Consider the following 18,007-nt stretch of genomic DNA (forward strand, 5'->3'; position numbering starts at 1 on the left):
GAAGCTGGAGCTCAGTGTAATTAAAGAACTTGTCCAAGGCTTCACAGCTAGTAAAATATAACTGGGTCATAATGCAGGTCAGTTTTGTTCCAAATATATAGTCTTTACTCTTCATCACTTCCCCTCCCCATCCTACATGCATAGGAATGAAAAAGATGAGCTTCTATTTTTGTGTCACATAATTTATATAGTCTAGGGTTGTTTAATGCAAGCCTTTTGATAACCTTGTACAATAAATATTATGGTAGAAATTACTATTATCCCCACTTAACAGAGTAGGAAACTGTGGCTCAGAAAGGCATTTAATTTCCCTAGAGTCATCCCAGGAACTAGAGCTCATGTCATCTTGACTCCAAAGTTGCCTTTTTTCCATTATACTGATAGGTTTTCTGCTTATCTAGCAACTCCGCTGTGTGAGGCACAATTCTAGATGCTTTTGGGGGGAAGTAATCCTTAATTCTCACAAATATTCCATGAGGAAAATGTTCTCAGCACCATTTTGTTGATGAGGAAACTGATCTTTAGAGAGTTTAAGTTAGTATAAGTGGTCTGTCATCAAAAGTTAGTAGACCTGTATCTGTCACAATTGCTGAGGCCTCCCATATAGACATATTGTGATTATTTATATGATTTATTAGTCACTGAGGTGTCCCTTATAACATTTTCCCCTTTCCCATATGCCTATTGTAGGAATCATAATGCTACCATTGGACATTTATTTCTTTGGTATACATTGTTTCTCCCTCTGGTTGGAAAAGCTTACTATGGAGATACAGACTTTGATGGAGAGCACAGAGGAAGGGATTTTTTTGGAATATAAGGTCTAACTTTTGGAGGACTTACCCAAGTGGGGTTTCCCCAGTGGGGAGCTGAGGAAACCGGTGACCAGCAGAAGACATGGCAATGGAAAGTATGAAAGTGCCTTACTCTGCCAGTGGTGCATGCTGAGGGCATGTTGGTTAGATTAGAGATTCTCAAACACAAAGATCATTTGGAGAGCCTCTTAAAACACAGATTGCTGGGATCCACTCCCAGAGGTTCTGATTCAGAAGGTCTAGCTTGGTGTCTGAGGATCTGCAGTTCTAGCAAGTTCCCTGGTGATACTAAGGTTGCTGGTTTAGGGACCATACTCTGAGAACCATGGTTCTATAGTCTGACTGAGAATCGTGAGGTGAAATGGTATCTGAAAGGGGAGAAACGCCCAGCACTATGGTGTCTGGTCATCTTCTACTAGGTAAAATGATGTCTATTGTATACATAATGTGATGGGGGAAGAAATAAATAGGGGAAGAAGAAGCCAGTAGGAATTGAAGACTTTCTTTACATGAACACCAGATATTTTATATTATCTCTCATTTTTTAGTGGGTAAACAGCATAGCTAAAAAATTTGTAAGGAAAACAGTTAATAAACACTAAACACTATCTTCCATGAATGTAAATTTAGACAACACAAAAATATATAGAATTGTTATTTAATACGTGTATTAGAAGTAACTCAAAAGCAACATACATACACCTGGATAGAACTGAAACGGTCATTTATTAATAGGAAAAATCCCGGTTTCTTCCTTTTCCTGGCATATGTGGTTGACTAGAAAATCAGAAAACAGATCCTCATTATAATGCATTTGTGTAAAATGGTGAATTTTCTCTTTATATCCTTTACATTTAGAAGACTTTGATTTGATTCCAAATTTCAGACACTTTGCTTGACCTCATGAATTTAAGGTACAAACGGGTGGCTCAGAATTCTTGGCTGTTTATTTCCTGAATCCCAGAGAGTCGTGTGCTTAATAACTGATGATGTGTGATGAATTTTCAGTGAATGCCTCTGGGAGGAATGTTCTGACTTGCAGCTCAGAGAGAAGCTGGAGCAGAAAGCAAAGGAGAAGGTTGCAAATCCCTTAATGAAATTTTTAATAAAAGAAGCTTTGAATGCATGCTTTTTTCAAATCATTGCATCCGACCATTTTTGAGAGTCGACATAACTGATCAAGAGAGGGAGTATTAAGAATGCAAAAAGACAGCACAATTAAAGAGAGAGGCACATCTGGGAGCAGGAGAAGGCCAGAAAGTAGCTTTGAACCTGGATCAGGAAATTTTCATGGTGGCCAGTTATTTTGGAGACTTTTTCGGATTCCTATCTTTCAGTTTCTTAACCTTAAAGTAAAACTGCGCAGAACTTTGTACAGACCACCTCTACCACCACCCCATTCTATTCCTAACGTTTCCTTAGTGAGCAGAAGCAAACTTTGTGCAATAATACTATAGGGCCGATCTTTGCCAAGAGAGTGATGGGAACTGAGAATCAGTGAGGAAGTAAGCTGTGTGTAGGTGCTTCTTGAGAGCTAAGTCATCACCTTCACTTTTCTCCCAGGCTGTTTTTGCTCTTCACTCCATGGAGAGCCTCTTTTCCAGATGGCACTGAAGGCACCTGATGGATTTCATTTCTGCTAGTCAGATGTCAGACTCCTTCTCGAAAGGGATAATGAGAAGACAGCAGGGGTCTCAATGAAGAGGTATCCTGTGATACCTTGATCCCCAAACTACTCTTACCTCTCAGTAAAAAAGGCAGTGGTCTTGTTTGAAAGAAGGAGAAACAACCACTTTCTTCCATTTTTTTTTGTTTGAAAATAATAAGTATTGTTTTTAAGCCTTCCTCAGAGTCAGAACGCAGGTATGCATTGACCTCAAAGGTCCTCATGGTATTCTCTAACAAACGTAAATAAAAAGCTGTGGCAAGCCTGCTGAATGAGAAAGACAATGAGGAAAGGTACAGTTGTCTTCTCAACAATTATTTGCAGACTTCATTAATAAATTCTCCTCTGAAGCAGCAATCGAACAGATTCTTCCCCTTGGCAAGATGTTTAACTGCTTCACGGAAACAGCTGTAATCAGACCAAGATTAGAACAGAGGGAGGCTTACTTTACGTTATTTCCTCCTATAGTTTGTGAACAAGCGTACGAGGTACTAGGCAAGTAGGTTTCCCAACAGTTCTGTGTATAGCCCCTCAGGAGTCCTCATTCACTGACATACTTATATGTGTGGTTGAAAGTTTCCCTCTGCCCTATTTTTGAATCTTTTGTGTTTTTTCAAAAACAGAATGAAGTACCCTCTCTGTATGTTTACACTGAAAGTTGGGGAGGGGGTATCTCAAAAGACCCCACTGAGGTGTAATTCATTGCAGGTTGTGTTATAGGGTAGGGAAAATAAAGGGGTTGAGGAGAAAAAAAGATTTTTTTTTTTCAAAAAGGATTTTGTGGCTTTTGGCACTGTTAATAATTTGTGTGGAAAAATAATGTGTTTTTTTTGTGTTTAATCCTGTGCCAAGGCAGCTGCTGGTGCAGTAGCATTCTGCAACAAATTAGAGGGCAGTTAAAGCGAGATTTTCCACCATCAAGAACAAAGCAAGGCCAGTTAGCATGAGGACAGCTTGTTCTAGTTGCTAATGTGCTTAAAAACTTGCTGCACATAATTTGAAACAGCTTTTGTGTGAGGATGCCGTGGCTCCGGTTTCTGAGGTCTAGTTCTAATTCCAAATCAAATGGAAGCAGCTGAATTAGAAAATGACAAGTTATGCATTGACGTCGTCTGTCCTGGCTACAAAGATAATTTTTTTCATCATTGCTATTGATATGAAAGTTAATTCCCCTCAATATTAAAATATTTAATGGGTGACAGCTGTCTGAAATATGAAGCCTGCAGCCCCTATTTACCAAAGGAGAGCTCTCAATAACTGTGTGGCAGCTCTAACACACTTACAAATTATTTAAAGATGTATTACCTTTGATGGTAAGGAAGCAGATGTTAAAAAGATTCAGTGCCTCCTTAAAAGTTGATCTGAACCTCAAGAGTTTTAATCAATGTAGCTTTTTATTTCACTGGCTTGGAATTAAATGGGATTCCTTGGTTGCAATGCATTGGAAAAGAGCATGCTGGAGTCCAAATACCTTTCAGTGCTTAGAATTTAAAACTTTCATTTGTAACTCGGATAGGCTGTAGAGAATTAAATCTAGGTGGGAGAGAAATAGGAGAAGGCAGATTTTTAGCTGGAGCTTTTTGCCTACTTAAAGATGAGCTGGGCACAGCTATAGTGGTGAGAGGTTTTAGACCCCGTGTGCGCAAGAAATGAGTTCAATTCCTAAATTCACATTCATCAGGCTGAATATTAAGTACTTCTTAAAGGCCAAGTGCACTGCTGATACCCTCACTAATAGGATTTCAAATGGTATAGTTATAACTATTCTAGAAAATACTAATAAACGACATTAAGGTCTAAAGAAGGCCTTGAAGAAACTTTCAGAGATCAAAATTTCTTTGTAGACTGTATACACATGAAGAAAAATGAAAGGATTTTAGCTAAGTTAAGATAAATAGAAGAATTTTATTCAAAGGAAGTTTCAGAAAACCTGTCTTTCAGAAAACCATCGCATCTGGGGTTGGAAAATTTTGCACTTTTATTTTTTCTACAGAATATCAAATATGGGCTTCTTGAATTCACTTACTTTCAGAAAAAATGCAAATTGACCAAGTATTTAGTATGTATAAGCACTTATTTCTCTCAAGTTGAAGTTAAAGGAACTGGAAATTAGGAATTGGAGAAAAAAAGTGTGGGGAGGGCCTCTTAACACACAGGAAAATGGAGCAGCTACTCAATTGGTGAAGGGCTACTGAGTGTGGTTGTGCAAGTTGTACACTGCACAACTCAGGAAGTGCTATTCAGTTTGTAGTTAGACAGTGTATAATGTGTATGACCACCCATAGTTTTACCTGAATTGGTGTGATTTTAAGGTACATGGACAGATTTATCTGTCTAGATATTCCCATATGGACAATCACAGTACCTGATTATCTCATCCAAGTACCTTTATAAGGGATAAGATTTAAATATTTTATATAAGGGGCATTATCAATGAAGAATGATACTGTAGTTAGCTAACACATTAACCTCCCCGTACTTTCCTGGGCAAAAGAGACATTGTCGCTGTTATAAATCAGGACACTAAAAGAAATGAATATAGGACAGATCAGTTTTAATAGTGAAATAGGAAAATATTAGAAGCTTAAGGGCCTGTTTAGCGAAGGAAGATGCATAATATGGTATCTTAAGCAGCAAAGAAAATCTGGGGGTATTGAGGACCTGGGTTGAGAAGATACAGAAAAGAGGAGGAAAAGCTTGGCATATTTTAGAATTTTTCATAGGGCTATCTTAATTACAGAAACAAATATTCATTTAAAATTTCCAATTATTTCTGTCTCCAGATTAGTAGGAAAAGGCCTGCAGGAATATATTAAAACTTTTTTTTTCTTATTCAACTTCTATAAAGGCTAATTGGTCTTTCCAAGATTTAGCATTTCAACAAATACTTGTTGGGTAGCTCTTATCGAACAGACATGGTAGAACATATGCAATGGCACATGTCAAAGTTCCTAACCTCAACTGGCAGACATTTAAGTAAGAGACATAAAATAAGCTAAGCACATTCACATCAGCATAAAGAGTTATAAGGATTTAAAGAAGGTGGAGATCACTTATGGTTGAGGTGGGAGGTGGGTCAAGGAAAGTTTTCTGATGAAGGTGCTGTATTTAGGTCAGGAGATCGAGACCATCCTGGCTAATATGGTGAAACCCCGTCTCTAATGAAAAATACAAAAAATTAGCCAGGCGTGGTGACGGGTGCTTGTAGTCCCAGCTACTTGGGAGATTGAGGAAGGAGAATGGCGAGAACCCTGGAGATGGAGCTTGCAGTGAGTCGAAATCACACCACTTCACTCCAGCCTGGGCGACAGAGCGATACTCTGTCTCAAAAAAAAAAAAAAAAAAAAAAAAAACGATAGGTCTCAATAGATGACTCAATAGTAACTGGGATTAGAACTGTGTTCCGTGGTTTTAAAAGTCCCGAGAATTGTAAAAATTTAGATGGGCTGAAAAATTTTCGAAGATCTTAATAAAATTAAGTTGATTATAATTCCATTTGATTTGCTCAGGTTTTATGCTAGCTATTCTTGTTACCTTTAGGGAGAGGTAGGTTAAAACAAATAAGAGGCTTGCAATGATAAGGGATAAAAGTAATATTGCGATAGGTATTGGCATAAGAACTGTTTTTGTGATATAATCTGAATTGTCCGTTTACCCTCAGGAAAATATAATTAGGTCATTTCCAGCCACACTCCTGTTCAATCTTTTGCTACTTAAATTTTATCAGCAGCATCATTATTTAACATTCTAACACACAAGTTATCTTTAGCCTTATTTGCTTTATTTTGTTTTGCTCAATCCTACTGACATCCTTTGAGATACTGTGGAGAACATAACTCAGAATTGTCCTGAGGGATGCGGGAGTTGTTACTCCCTTTCATGGGTTACTCCAGAGGGTATCAACTTCCTGGGACTTCCTGGTGGAATATGCTCCAGTGGCCAGATAATGCTTTCAGGCAGAGAGATGCAGGAAGCCACTGGCTTGTAAGGGAAGCATCCACAGGTGATCTCCAAGAGGGCTGAGGGAATATGAGTGAAGCACCAACAGAGTTTGGCATGGTGTATATAAAAAGATAAAGAAAGAAACAAAGAGTAGGATTCTGTGGCCAATGCATAGTTGAATGGAATAAAATAAATTTCCTTATTATTAGACTTCTCAGTAATTTTAATATTCATCACGAACAGATTATACAGCTTTTATCAAACTTACTTGACCAAGGAACACATTTTTGAAGGAATATTTCACAAGGCTAATAGTGCCTAGAAAATAGTTTGTAAATATCTGATTTCCTGCATTTACGCAGTGTCTTTATGTTCAAAACACATTCCTAGGCCCCAGATGGGATTAGAGAGATGTAGGGGTAAATCTCACTTAAATCTTGCCTTTAGGTTGCTTATGATCCAGTAGGGAAGATGAGGCATGTGTGAAACAGTCATAATGTACATATAAGAAATTACAGTGATATGGGAGATTAAAGATTATCTCTAGCTGGGATACAAGGAAGGCTTCCTGGATGAAGTGGCATTGACCTGGACCTTAAATTTAGGGTAGGCTTGGAGAATGTTAAGAGGGAGGAATTGCCACTTTACTCTAGGCTTAGGAAACAACATAAGGAGGAGATTTAATGGGGGAATAGTGTTGAAACACTAGTATAGATAGTCATAAAGTCTACAAAAGATTGGCCAGATAAGAAACAAAATATTGTCTAAAACTTCTCTCAGTAATAAACTATATATATATTATATATATAAACATATATATGTAGTATACATATACACACAAACGTATCTTCAGAATCCTGATAATTACCTTTCCATGTTCACATACACCCTTATGCTCTTAGTTGGTGAATCTAGAAAATAGTTCAAAATGTCATGGAACTGCCTCGTAGTCTGTGGACAGCTCCCTTGAGATTTCTCATCACTTTCACCACATCTGGAGCTGTTACAGTTGTGGTATCAACTAGCAAAAGGAGGACATTGAAAACTCCCCTCCATAGAAGACTACCTATTCCAGGAGCAACTACACTCCGGAATCTGTCCATTTAACCCCCAGACTTGAAAACACTGTACTCCTTTAACCTAAGCAAGCTCTCGTAAATGCTTAGGTGACTACCTGTAATATAAGGCCAAGGTGATTAGTTTAGTTCTCATGTCAGTGAGAGTATGAATGATTGGTTTCATTAAAGCTCTGCTCCTGGTAAAACAATTCAAATCATATGAAATTATATTGTTGAAAATATACCAAGAGCCTGAAGAGAAAAAATTAATGACTTCTTTTCATTTTTTAAATGTTGCCTTCTAATCCTTATCCAGATGCATACATATTTTTTTCTTACCATGAGTGATTACAATTTTGTAATTTTATTTATTGATGTATCTTACTTTTTGTTTCTCCGAATTCTTTTAAATTTTTATTGAAGGATCTATTTTTAAAAATACTAATTTGATTGTTTTGTAAAAAATCATTGTAAAAATGTCAGTCAAAACTCAAAACTACAAAAAGAAAGTTAAAAAAACCCTCAAAATTCCATATCCCAAAATAACTATCATTAATATTTATTATATATAATTCTAGACATACTGGCATTGTGTTTCAGTGAGAAAGGCAGATAAAATGAAATTGAGGTAATTGCTGAACTTTAGATAAATCTCTGTTTAACAAAATGTAGGGCTTCCTAAAGTATCCCTTTAAAGTTACTCATCAAAGTAGCATAGATAGACTATAAGAGATGGTAGTGGTTTCTTTGGTTTGGTTTGGTTTTTTAGCTATGTGTTTCAACTTTGATTTAGCCTTTAAGAAAGAAAATTAGGCCGGCACGGTGGCTCACACCTGTAATCCCAGCACTTTGGGAGGCCAAGGTGGGCGGATCACGAAGTCAGGAGATTGAGACCATCCTGGCTAACATGGTGAAACCCCGTCTCTACTAAAAATACAAAAAAATTAGCTGGGTGTGGTGGTGGGCGCCTGTAGTTCCAGCTACTCGGGAGTCTGAGGCAGGGGAATTGCTTGAACCCGGGAGGCGGAGCTTGCAGTGAACCGAGATCGCGCCACTGCACTCCAGTCTGGGCAACAGAGTGAGACTCTGTCTCAAAAAAAAAAAGAAAAAAAAAGAGAAAATTAGACTTCTTATTTCTCCCACCCATTTTAATCTTTGTATTATTATATTATTATTCTAATATCATCAAGTTGTATTTGCATTATCTTCTGTAACCATAATTTTCGTAGTCCCAAGTTCTTTCTTTAGGTTCATCTCCAGGCTAACTGCATAAAGGGCTCTCAAGTTTTTTTAATACTTGAGCTCTTTCATGCTGTAGTGGAGCACTGTTTAATAGAACTTTTTGTGATGACAGAAATGTTCTGTATCTGTGCTGTCAGTACAGTAACTACTAGCCATATGTGGCTTTCAAACACTTTAAATGTGGCTAGTGTGACTAAGGAACTGAATTGTAAATTTAATTTGATTTTAAATAATTAGTTAATTAAAATTTAAATGCACACATGTAGGTAGTGGCTACCACTACCATACTAACAGTGGTAGTATGGTGATCAGCAGTTCTGTCTGTCTTTAATGCTTTGGCATATCTTCAAAGCTTTTATATGTCTATATCAAAGATATAGAATATTGGGTCATTGTTTCCATTAGAATTTTGTAAGCATTGAGTGTTGCTGTGAAAAGTTTGGAGGCTATTCTGAGTTTTTCTTCCTTATTTGACTTTTTTTTTTTTTTTTTTTTTTACATTTTGAGAGATTCTGAAGCTGGGGTGGGCAAGGAGAGGAGGCTGCCTACATCTGTTAAAACAGGCAGGCAGAATCCATGATATTTTGAGCTATTTTACACATTTACCAAACAGTACTAATAACAGGGCTGCATGTCCGCATGGGTGTGTCAACATGGGAAGGTTATTATATCTGCAAGGTAGTTGATATTTCAGTTTCACAAAAAAGAAACTTAAGAGAGGTTAAATAATTTGTCTAATATTACACAGACAATAAATGGCAGAAATAGGATTTGATCCAACTAGTCTGTTACTGCCTTTTCTACCACCCTATAGATTTAATTTTTTTAGCAGCAAAAAATATTTCCCTAAAAATAAATTCTTGTGTAGAATTCTAAAATATAACTTTTAAAAAAACTATTTACAATTGTCTTAGATTCTATAAATTTATTTTATTTTATTTTTTCAAGACAGAGTCTTGCTCTGTCTCCCAGGCTGGAGAGCAGTGGCATGATCTTGGCTTACTGCAACCTCTGACTCTCCGGCTCAAGCAATCCTCCAACCTCAGCCTCCTAATTAGCTGGAACTATAGATGCGTGCCACCATGCTGCTTGGCTAATTTTCTTATTTTTTGTAGAGACAGGACCTTGCCATGTTGCCCAAGCTGGTCTCGAACTTCCTGGGCTCAAGCAATCCATTGTCTCAGCCTCCCAAAGTGTTGGGATTACAGGTGTGAGCCACTGCACCCAGCCAATAAATATATTTTAAATGTCAGGTTTTAAACATTAACTATTAAAAAGCCAATCCATGGCCAGGTGAGGTGGCTCACGCCTGTAATCCCAGCATTTTGGGAGGCCGAGGCAGGTAGATCACCTGAGGTCAGGAGTTCTAAACCAGCCTGGCCAACATGGTGAAACCCCGTCTCTAATAAAAATATAAAAAATTAGCCGAGCATGGTGGTGCAGGCCTGTAAACCCAGCTACTCGGGGGGCTGAGGCAGGAGAATCGCTTGAACCCTGGAGGCGGAGGCTGCAGTGAGCCAAGATCACACCACTGCACTCCAGCCTGGGCGACAGGGCAAAATTCCATCTGAAAAATTAAAAAAAAAAAAAAAAAAGCAAACCTGTGAGAATAATAAAGCAAGTTTAATTAATACCATAATTTGAAATCAGAGGTTATGACTAACAATTACAGCCTTAACATTACTCAGCATCGAACCTACTTCTATCTGGTTTGGTTTGCCATGGCATGGAATTCATGACTCATGCAGATAAATAGTTGTAATGGTCTCTCTGCTCAGGACATTCCTCAATTAAACTGATTCAGAAACTTAAAGGGGAGTAATAGAGAAAGTTTTGTTTTAAAGTTGAATCATCTAATAAGTGCTTGCATTTCTTTTTTTTTTTTTTTTTGAGACAAAGTCTCACTCTTGTCCCCCAGGCTGGAATGCAATGGCGCGATTTCAGCTCAGTGCAACCCCCGCCTCCTGGGTTCAAGTGATTCTCTTGCCTCAGTCTCCCGAGTAGCTGGGATTACAGGTGCCTGCCACCATGCCCGGCTAATTTTTGTATTTTTAATAGAGATGGGGTTTCTCCATGTTGGCTCGGCTGGTCTCAAACTCCCGACCTCAGGTGATCCGCCCGTCTTGGCCTCCCAAAATGCTGGGATTATAGGCGTGATCCACTGCACCAGGCCAAGTGCTTGCATTTCTTAACTTAAATAGGAAGGTCAGCCCCCAACTTATAGTAAACATCAAAGTTCTCTGTAGTATGCTGTGTGTCACTGGTTCAGTTATAATTGAATATGAGAATACTGAGCTATGCCAAGTGTTTGAGCCAAGTGAACATATATGAGTGTTTCCTGGTACAGGACTGAGCAGAGTATCCCATGATGCACTAGATATTTACCTGAGCAAATTTTCAAAAGATGAGTTTAGACCTGTAACTTTTCCAATTAATTATACATTTATAAGAAGTTCATAAAATGTATAAAGCAAGTAAAGGAGACTTTCTTCTGATATGTGTAAAAAATAAGAAAAAAGGATTAAACTGGCAGCATAGGTTAAATTTTGGTGATTTTCAGTGTCACATATTCTGATAATTACATATTAAAATCAGTAGCTCTTTTTTCTAAACACAGTTTAAAATGTTAAAATATGCTTGAAAATCTATTTGAACCAAATGACCCACAAAACACTGCTGAACAGTTTGAAATACCTTGTAGTCCCTCTATCAAGCCTCACAGGCTTTGATAGTTACAAATACTTAAGTCTATGTGGCATCTGTCAAAAACATTGCCCCAAGCTCTCTTGATTTTGCTCCTAAAGCTATTAGTTTCTGTTCTTTCTTTTGTGGCCAGGGTAAAAAGGTGGCTCACTCACACTTGCTTGTTCTGAGTTGACAGAGTTAGAGGTGATCACTCTTCCTGGTTTCAGATCTTGTAGACATTGGACCAAAGTGTGTGTGTGTGTGTCTGTGTGTGTATATGTGTGTGTGTGTGTATGTGTGTGTGTGTTTGTGTGTGTGTGTATGTATGTTGTAAAAAGTTGTATACATTACTGGGGTTAGTGGTCCAAAAATGATCTAGGCTGATTATATTGAATATTAACACAAATCCTGTATAAAGATCCTTACCTGGTCAGCTCTTTCTAGGAGAAGCACCTACATTTTTTTTCACCCAGCATGAATCCATTTTTGGTAGCTCTGGAAAGGAATCCCAGAAGTGAACATTCCTCTCCTCTGGCTTTCTCTTCAGTTGAAATTCTAAGCTTCTGTGGTCCCTCATTTTAGTTCTAGTCTATGGCCCTTATCTCTTTTAATAAAGAAGGAGCAGGTCCATGCAAGCAGAGAGAGCAGGTATCAGATGCAAGCAGACATTGAAGTTTGAAGTATTCCGAAGAGATCACACACTGACTTCATGTATGGCAATGGGCACTTGTAAGTTTAGGAACAGCCCAAGTATTAGTCCAGACTATGAAGTCCTTTATCAAAATCTCAAGGGATAACTTTCAAAATGGAGTTTGAGTGCCCATAGGAGGTAATATATTTTACACATATCTCTTATATGCAATCTGGGATGTGAGATAGATTCATTCATTAAATGAATGATGGTAGGAACCCTGGAGGACCTGTAGTCAACAATCTTTATCTGCTATATGAGTCCCACTGAGGTGCAAGACATTCTCTAAGGCCATAGGCCAAGTGAGTGCCAGCTCATCTCTCACTTATTAAGTGCTTACTATTTAGCCAAATATTATCCTTAACTCTGGAAAGACAGCAAAATAGACATGGTCCCTGTTCCCATGGAACTGATTGTATTGTGTGAGAGCAGACACTTGAAGAGAGATTTCAGTAGAGTACTAAGAGTGGGATAGATTTTCCTAAAGTGATTTCATCACTTCCTTTAAGCTTCTAAGGTCCTGCTGCTGCAGCTGCTTCTGCAATCATCAGCCAATATTTATATGCTTGATTATTTTATTCTTCACAAACCGCTTTAATATAGCTACTATTATTGGCCCCATTTTATGACTAAGTAAACCGAGGCTAAGGAAAGTAAGCAGTTTGTCTGAAACCGTTCTTTTGTTTAACCTGCTAATGTGAAAGGATATGACTGCTTCAAATACAAGAAAATACTGTCAAGAGAATGAGAAGGCAAGCCACAGACTAGGAGAAAATACTTACAAAAGACATATCTGATAAAGAATGGTTATCCAGAATACATAAAGTACTCTTAAAACTCAACAACAGGAAAATGAATAACCCAAATTAAAAATGAGCAAAAGACCTGAACAGACATCTTACTAAAATAGTTACATAGATGGCAAATAAGTATATAAAAAGATGCTCCACATCATATGTCATTAGGGAACTGCAAATTAAAACAATTAGGTAATACTCTGCCTGTTAAAATGGCCCAAATCCCAAACAATGTCAATGCCAAATGCTGGTGAGGATGTGGAACAAAAGGAACTCTCATTCTTTGCTGGTAAAAATGCAAAATGATATAGCCACTTTGGAAAATAGTTTGGCAGTTTCTGACAAAACTAAATATTTTCTTACTATACAAACCAGCAATCTTGCTTTTTGATATTTATCCAAATAAGCTGAAAAGTTATGTTCTCAGAAAAACTTACATACGGTTGTTTCTATCAGCTTTATTCATAATTGCCAAAACTTAGAAGAAAAGTAGATATCCTTCAATAGGTGAATGGATAAATACACTGTGATACATCTAGACAATGGAATATTATTCAGGGCTAAAAATATATGAGCTATCAAGCTATGAAAAGACATAGAAGAAGCTTAAATGCATATCACTAAGTTAAAGAGGCCCATCTGAAAAGGCTACATACTGTATGGTTCCAACTATTCTGGAAAAGCTAAAACTATTTAAAAGATCAGTAGTTTCCAGGGCATAGGCAGGACAGAAAGATGAATAGGAGAAGCACAGAGGATTTTTAGGGCAGTGAAACTATTCTGTATGATACTATAATGGTGGAGACATGTCATTATGCATTTGTCAAAACTTAGAGAATGTGCAATATCAAGAATGAGCCCTAATGTGAACTACGGGCTTTGGATGATAATGATGGGTCAATGTAGGTTCATCAGTTGTAACAAATGTACCGTTCTCGTGTGGGATGTTGAGAGAGAGGAAGGTTATGTTTGTGTGGGGGAAAGTGATATATGGGAACTTTCTGTACTTTCCACTCATTTTTTTCTGTGACCTAAACTTCTCTAAAAATTAGGTCTGCTTAAAAATACTGTTAGCTCTTTTGTTAAGATTTATCAAGAAGGTTAGTGTAGCAATCAACTGGCCCCAGGTTCAGCATTTTTTTTTAACCCACATTGGGGTAAGGGTAACTTTTTATTTAGTAGAGCTCTAGGTAGCCTTGAATCTACTAATCACTTCATTTCTTTTTAAGTCTTATACAACTTTGGGCAGATGTCAGAAGAAGATACTAAGGAAAAATACCCTTAAGCAAGAAGAAGAAGGTTATACACCTTAATTTTTTTTTAACTTTAGAAATCTCACTATGTTAAACTTCCTCATTTGAAATCTGTTGTTAATGGCTCTTTTCCTCCCACAGATGAGGGTGGGCAGATTATTACCAGTCCATGCTGACTTTGAACAGGGCATACATTATGGGAAGGCCCCACTGAGTTTATTATTAATCCTGTATATAACAGAAAAAACCCTGAAAACCTCTACCCAACCTTGACCCTTTGTTTCCTGTTTGCATTATTTTTTGTGGTGGTGTGCCGCTGCCTGACCTACTATAAATGCCAAGTGCACAGCTCCTTTGAATTTCACGCTGCAGCCATAAATCGTTTGTCCATTTATAAATAAAATAAAATGTGGGATATGATGGAGCTCAAGAGAGCATATCGTCTGAAACTCTTGGATCTCATTCTCAGCGCAGATGTGCCAAAGCTGTTTGGCACATCATAAATTGAGCTGGATGTTAGGGCTGTTCACAGCCCCCTGGGGGCAGGTGGGCTGGGTACTTGTCTGAGATTGCCTCAGAGCATTAGAAAATGGTAATTGCCTGAGACTTGTTATGTTTTCTCCTGAAGCATTACTCTCTTCCTGGTTCTCTAGTATAACTGTGAGAGTTGATTTGAAATAGCCAGAAGTATTAATGATTGAGAAAAAAAGTATTATATTCAGACTACATAAAAAACAGACTCTACAGAGACAAATGTAAAGAGAAAACAAATTCTAATTCTAATCTTATTTTATTTGGTTCGAAAATGCTAGGAAGTTCTGGAAGACTGAACTCCACATTGATGCTCTACTTTCTATGTTAGTGTTTTTTTTTTTCCCCCATGGAGTTAGAGCAGGATATGGTACCTCATGAATTAATGCTAACTGGTTATTGAACAAGAATTGTGTGGAAGTGAGTTAAGAGATGGTCTTGTGTCATGGAAAGTGTAGTAGTAGCTGGACACTGGGGTGCTGCCTCTAGTTTTACTACTAATTAGGATTATAAACTGATGCTGAGCACTCAAATTATAGGGCGTCTGATGCCTCCTGTGTAAAATCTGAGAAGAGAAGAAGGTTGATTTAGCCTGTGGTCACCAAGGTTCCTCCTTGTTGTACCTTTTTAGAGTTTTGTGAAAATAACCTGGGATGCCAGGGGTCAGCTTTGGATGTCCTCCTTTGAACAGTCTTCCCCAGACTTTTTTGTCAGCCTAGCGAGGGGTCCACAGTGGCACTGACACTGTCTGCCCTGCACTACAGGATGAACAGATCATAGGAGAGTACTGATTCTCCAACCTTACACGGTCTAACACTTTGTAGTTTAAAAAGCACTTCTGGGCCGGGCTCGGTGGCTCACACTTTTAATCCCAGCACTTTGGGAGGCCAAGGTGGGTGGATCACGAGGTCAGGAGATCTAGACCATCTTGGCTAACACGGTGAAACCTCGTCTCTACTAAAAATACAAAAAAATTAGCTGGGCGTGGTGGCAGGCGCCTGCATTTCCAGCTACTCGGGAGGCTGAGGCAGGAGAATGGCATGAAGGTGGAGCTTGCAGTGAGCCGAGATTGTGCCACTGCACTCCAGCCTGGGCTACAGAGCCAGACTCCATCTCAGAAAAAAAAAAAAAAAAAAAAGCACTTCTGCATATATGATCATCTCAAAAATTCCCTGAGATGGGAACTGTTATTGTCCAGAGTTTACAGGTGAGGAAATATCTGTAGAGACACAAAGTGTGCTTATCCACACCATACAGAATCATCCAAGGCAGTCATAGCCCGGTAGTATAGACTTAGGAGTTGAAATGACCTGGGTTTGAATCAACTGCCATTTATTCTTTTTGTGATCTTGGGCATTGCTTAATCTCTGTTTTTGCCTTTGTACAAAGAAGATAATAATACTCAAAGAAATGTGTAAATATAATGTGAATGGGAGGGCAAAGATATGTTTTTATATAATATATGAAAAATGCTGGCTGTGAGTGGTGGCTCATGCCTGTTGTCCCAGTGCTTTGGGAGGCCAAGCTGGGAAGATTGCTTGAGGCCAGGAGTTCAAGGCCAGCCTGGGCAACATAGTGAGACCCCCCTGCTGTCCATAAAAAAAATAAAATTAGCAAGGCATGGTGGTACATGCCTCTAGTGCCAGCTACTCAGGAGGCTGAGGTGTTCGAGGCTGAAGTAAGCTATGATTGTGCCACTGCACTCCAGCCTGGATCACAGAGTGAGACCCTGTCTCAAAAAAAAAAAAAATGTGCTTTGCACAGTATGGTGATACTGGAATATATTCTTAAAAATGATAGCTATAATTACTTATTATTAAGTGAAGGCTTTAGGCCTTCTAATTCTACATTCATGATCTTTCTACTATACCTTTCATTTATTGGTAACAGACATTTTTGTGATCTCAGTTACATTAATGTTTGGAGATTAATGTGTCTAAAAATTGTCAATTAACGGCCAACTAAGTCCTGTGTGTTTAAGGACCTTCTGAGAAGGCCGTATTAGTCAGCTATTGAATGGGGTGAAAATGAGTCATAGGTCAGCCTAAAAGAACTGGAGCCTTTTATTCCACACTTCTCAAGGAAAACAGAAACAAAAACCAACCAACCAACCCCTAGTTTTTTAAAAAGTTGTTCTTATAAAAATAATACACAGTAGTTTATTTTAAATTGTTTGGGAAAAACAGAGAGTGCAAATAAGAAAGAAATTAATGCTTTTTCACTGAGAAACACAAAATGGCAGATGATGCAGGTGCAGCGGGTCGGCGGGGCAGGTGCCCTGGGGGCCCTGGGATGGGGAACTGCGGTGGTTTCCGCAGATGCTTTGTGGCATCCGGGGCCAGGGTTGTGGCGGTGGTCAGGGCTGGGGCCGAGGCCGGGGCCGAGGCCACGGAGCTTGCGGAGGCAAGGCCAAGACAATGAGTGGATGGCCTTCACCAAGCCGGGCCGCCTGTTCACAGGGACGTGAAGATCAAGTCCCTGAAGGAGATCTGTCTCTTCTCCCTGCCCATCAAGGAGTCTGAGATCATTGACTTTTTCCTGGGGGCCTCTCTCAAGGATGAGGTTTTGAAGATTATGCTGGTGCAGAAGCAGATCCGCGCAGGCCAGCGCACCAGCTTCAAGGCGTTTGTTGCCATCGGGGACTACAATGGCCACGTTGGCCTGGGTGTTAAGTGCTCCAAGGTGGTGGCCCCTGCCATCTGCGGGGCCATCAACCTAGCCAAGCTCTCCATTGTTCATGTGCGCAGAGGCTACTGAAGGAATAAGATCGGCAAGCCCCACGCCGTCCCTTGCAAGGTGACAGGCCCCTGTGGCTCTGTGCTGGTGTGCCCAGGGGCACTGGCATCATCTTGGCCCCGGTGCCCAAGAAGCTGCTGCTAATGGCTGGTATCGATGACTGCTACCCCTCAGCCAGGGGCTGCACCTCCGCCCTGGGCAACTTTGCCAAGGCCACCTTTGATACCATCTCTAAGACCTATAGCTACCAAACACCCGCCCTCTGGAAGGAGACTGTATTCACCAAGTCTCCGGATCAGGAATTCACTGGCTACCTTATGAAGACCCACACCAGAGTCTCCATGCAGAAGATCCAGGTTCCAGCTGTGGCTATAACACAGGGTTTTTATACAAGAAAAATAAAGTGAATTAAGCTGGTTAAAAAGAAAAGAAAAGAGAAAGAAATTAACAAAACATATTGCATATGGTTTCATTGCTTATAAACAAATACAACTCACCTGATGGTATAATTTATTTGTTTTCTTTGAAAGGAATTATTTTTGCTCTTGTTGATCATAATTACTACCAACTGTATGTATAATTTAGTATCCT

The 18,007-nt window shown here is 39.0% G+C and overlaps 1 pseudogene; it reads left to right on the plus strand.

The window, feature by feature from the left end:
• Positions 1 to 16,915: 16,915 nt before the first annotated feature.
• Positions 16,916 to 17,560, plus strand: LOC134737938 (small ribosomal subunit protein uS5-like; annotated as a pseudogene).
• The last annotated feature ends 447 nt before the right edge of the window (positions 17,561 to 18,007 follow it).

The sequence above is a fragment of the Pongo pygmaeus genome, chromosome 13 (assembly GCF_028885625.2).
Source record: "Pongo pygmaeus isolate AG05252 chromosome 13, NHGRI_mPonPyg2-v2.0_pri, whole genome shotgun sequence".
Taxonomy (NCBI): domain Eukaryota; kingdom Metazoa; phylum Chordata; class Mammalia; order Primates; family Hominidae; genus Pongo; species Pongo pygmaeus.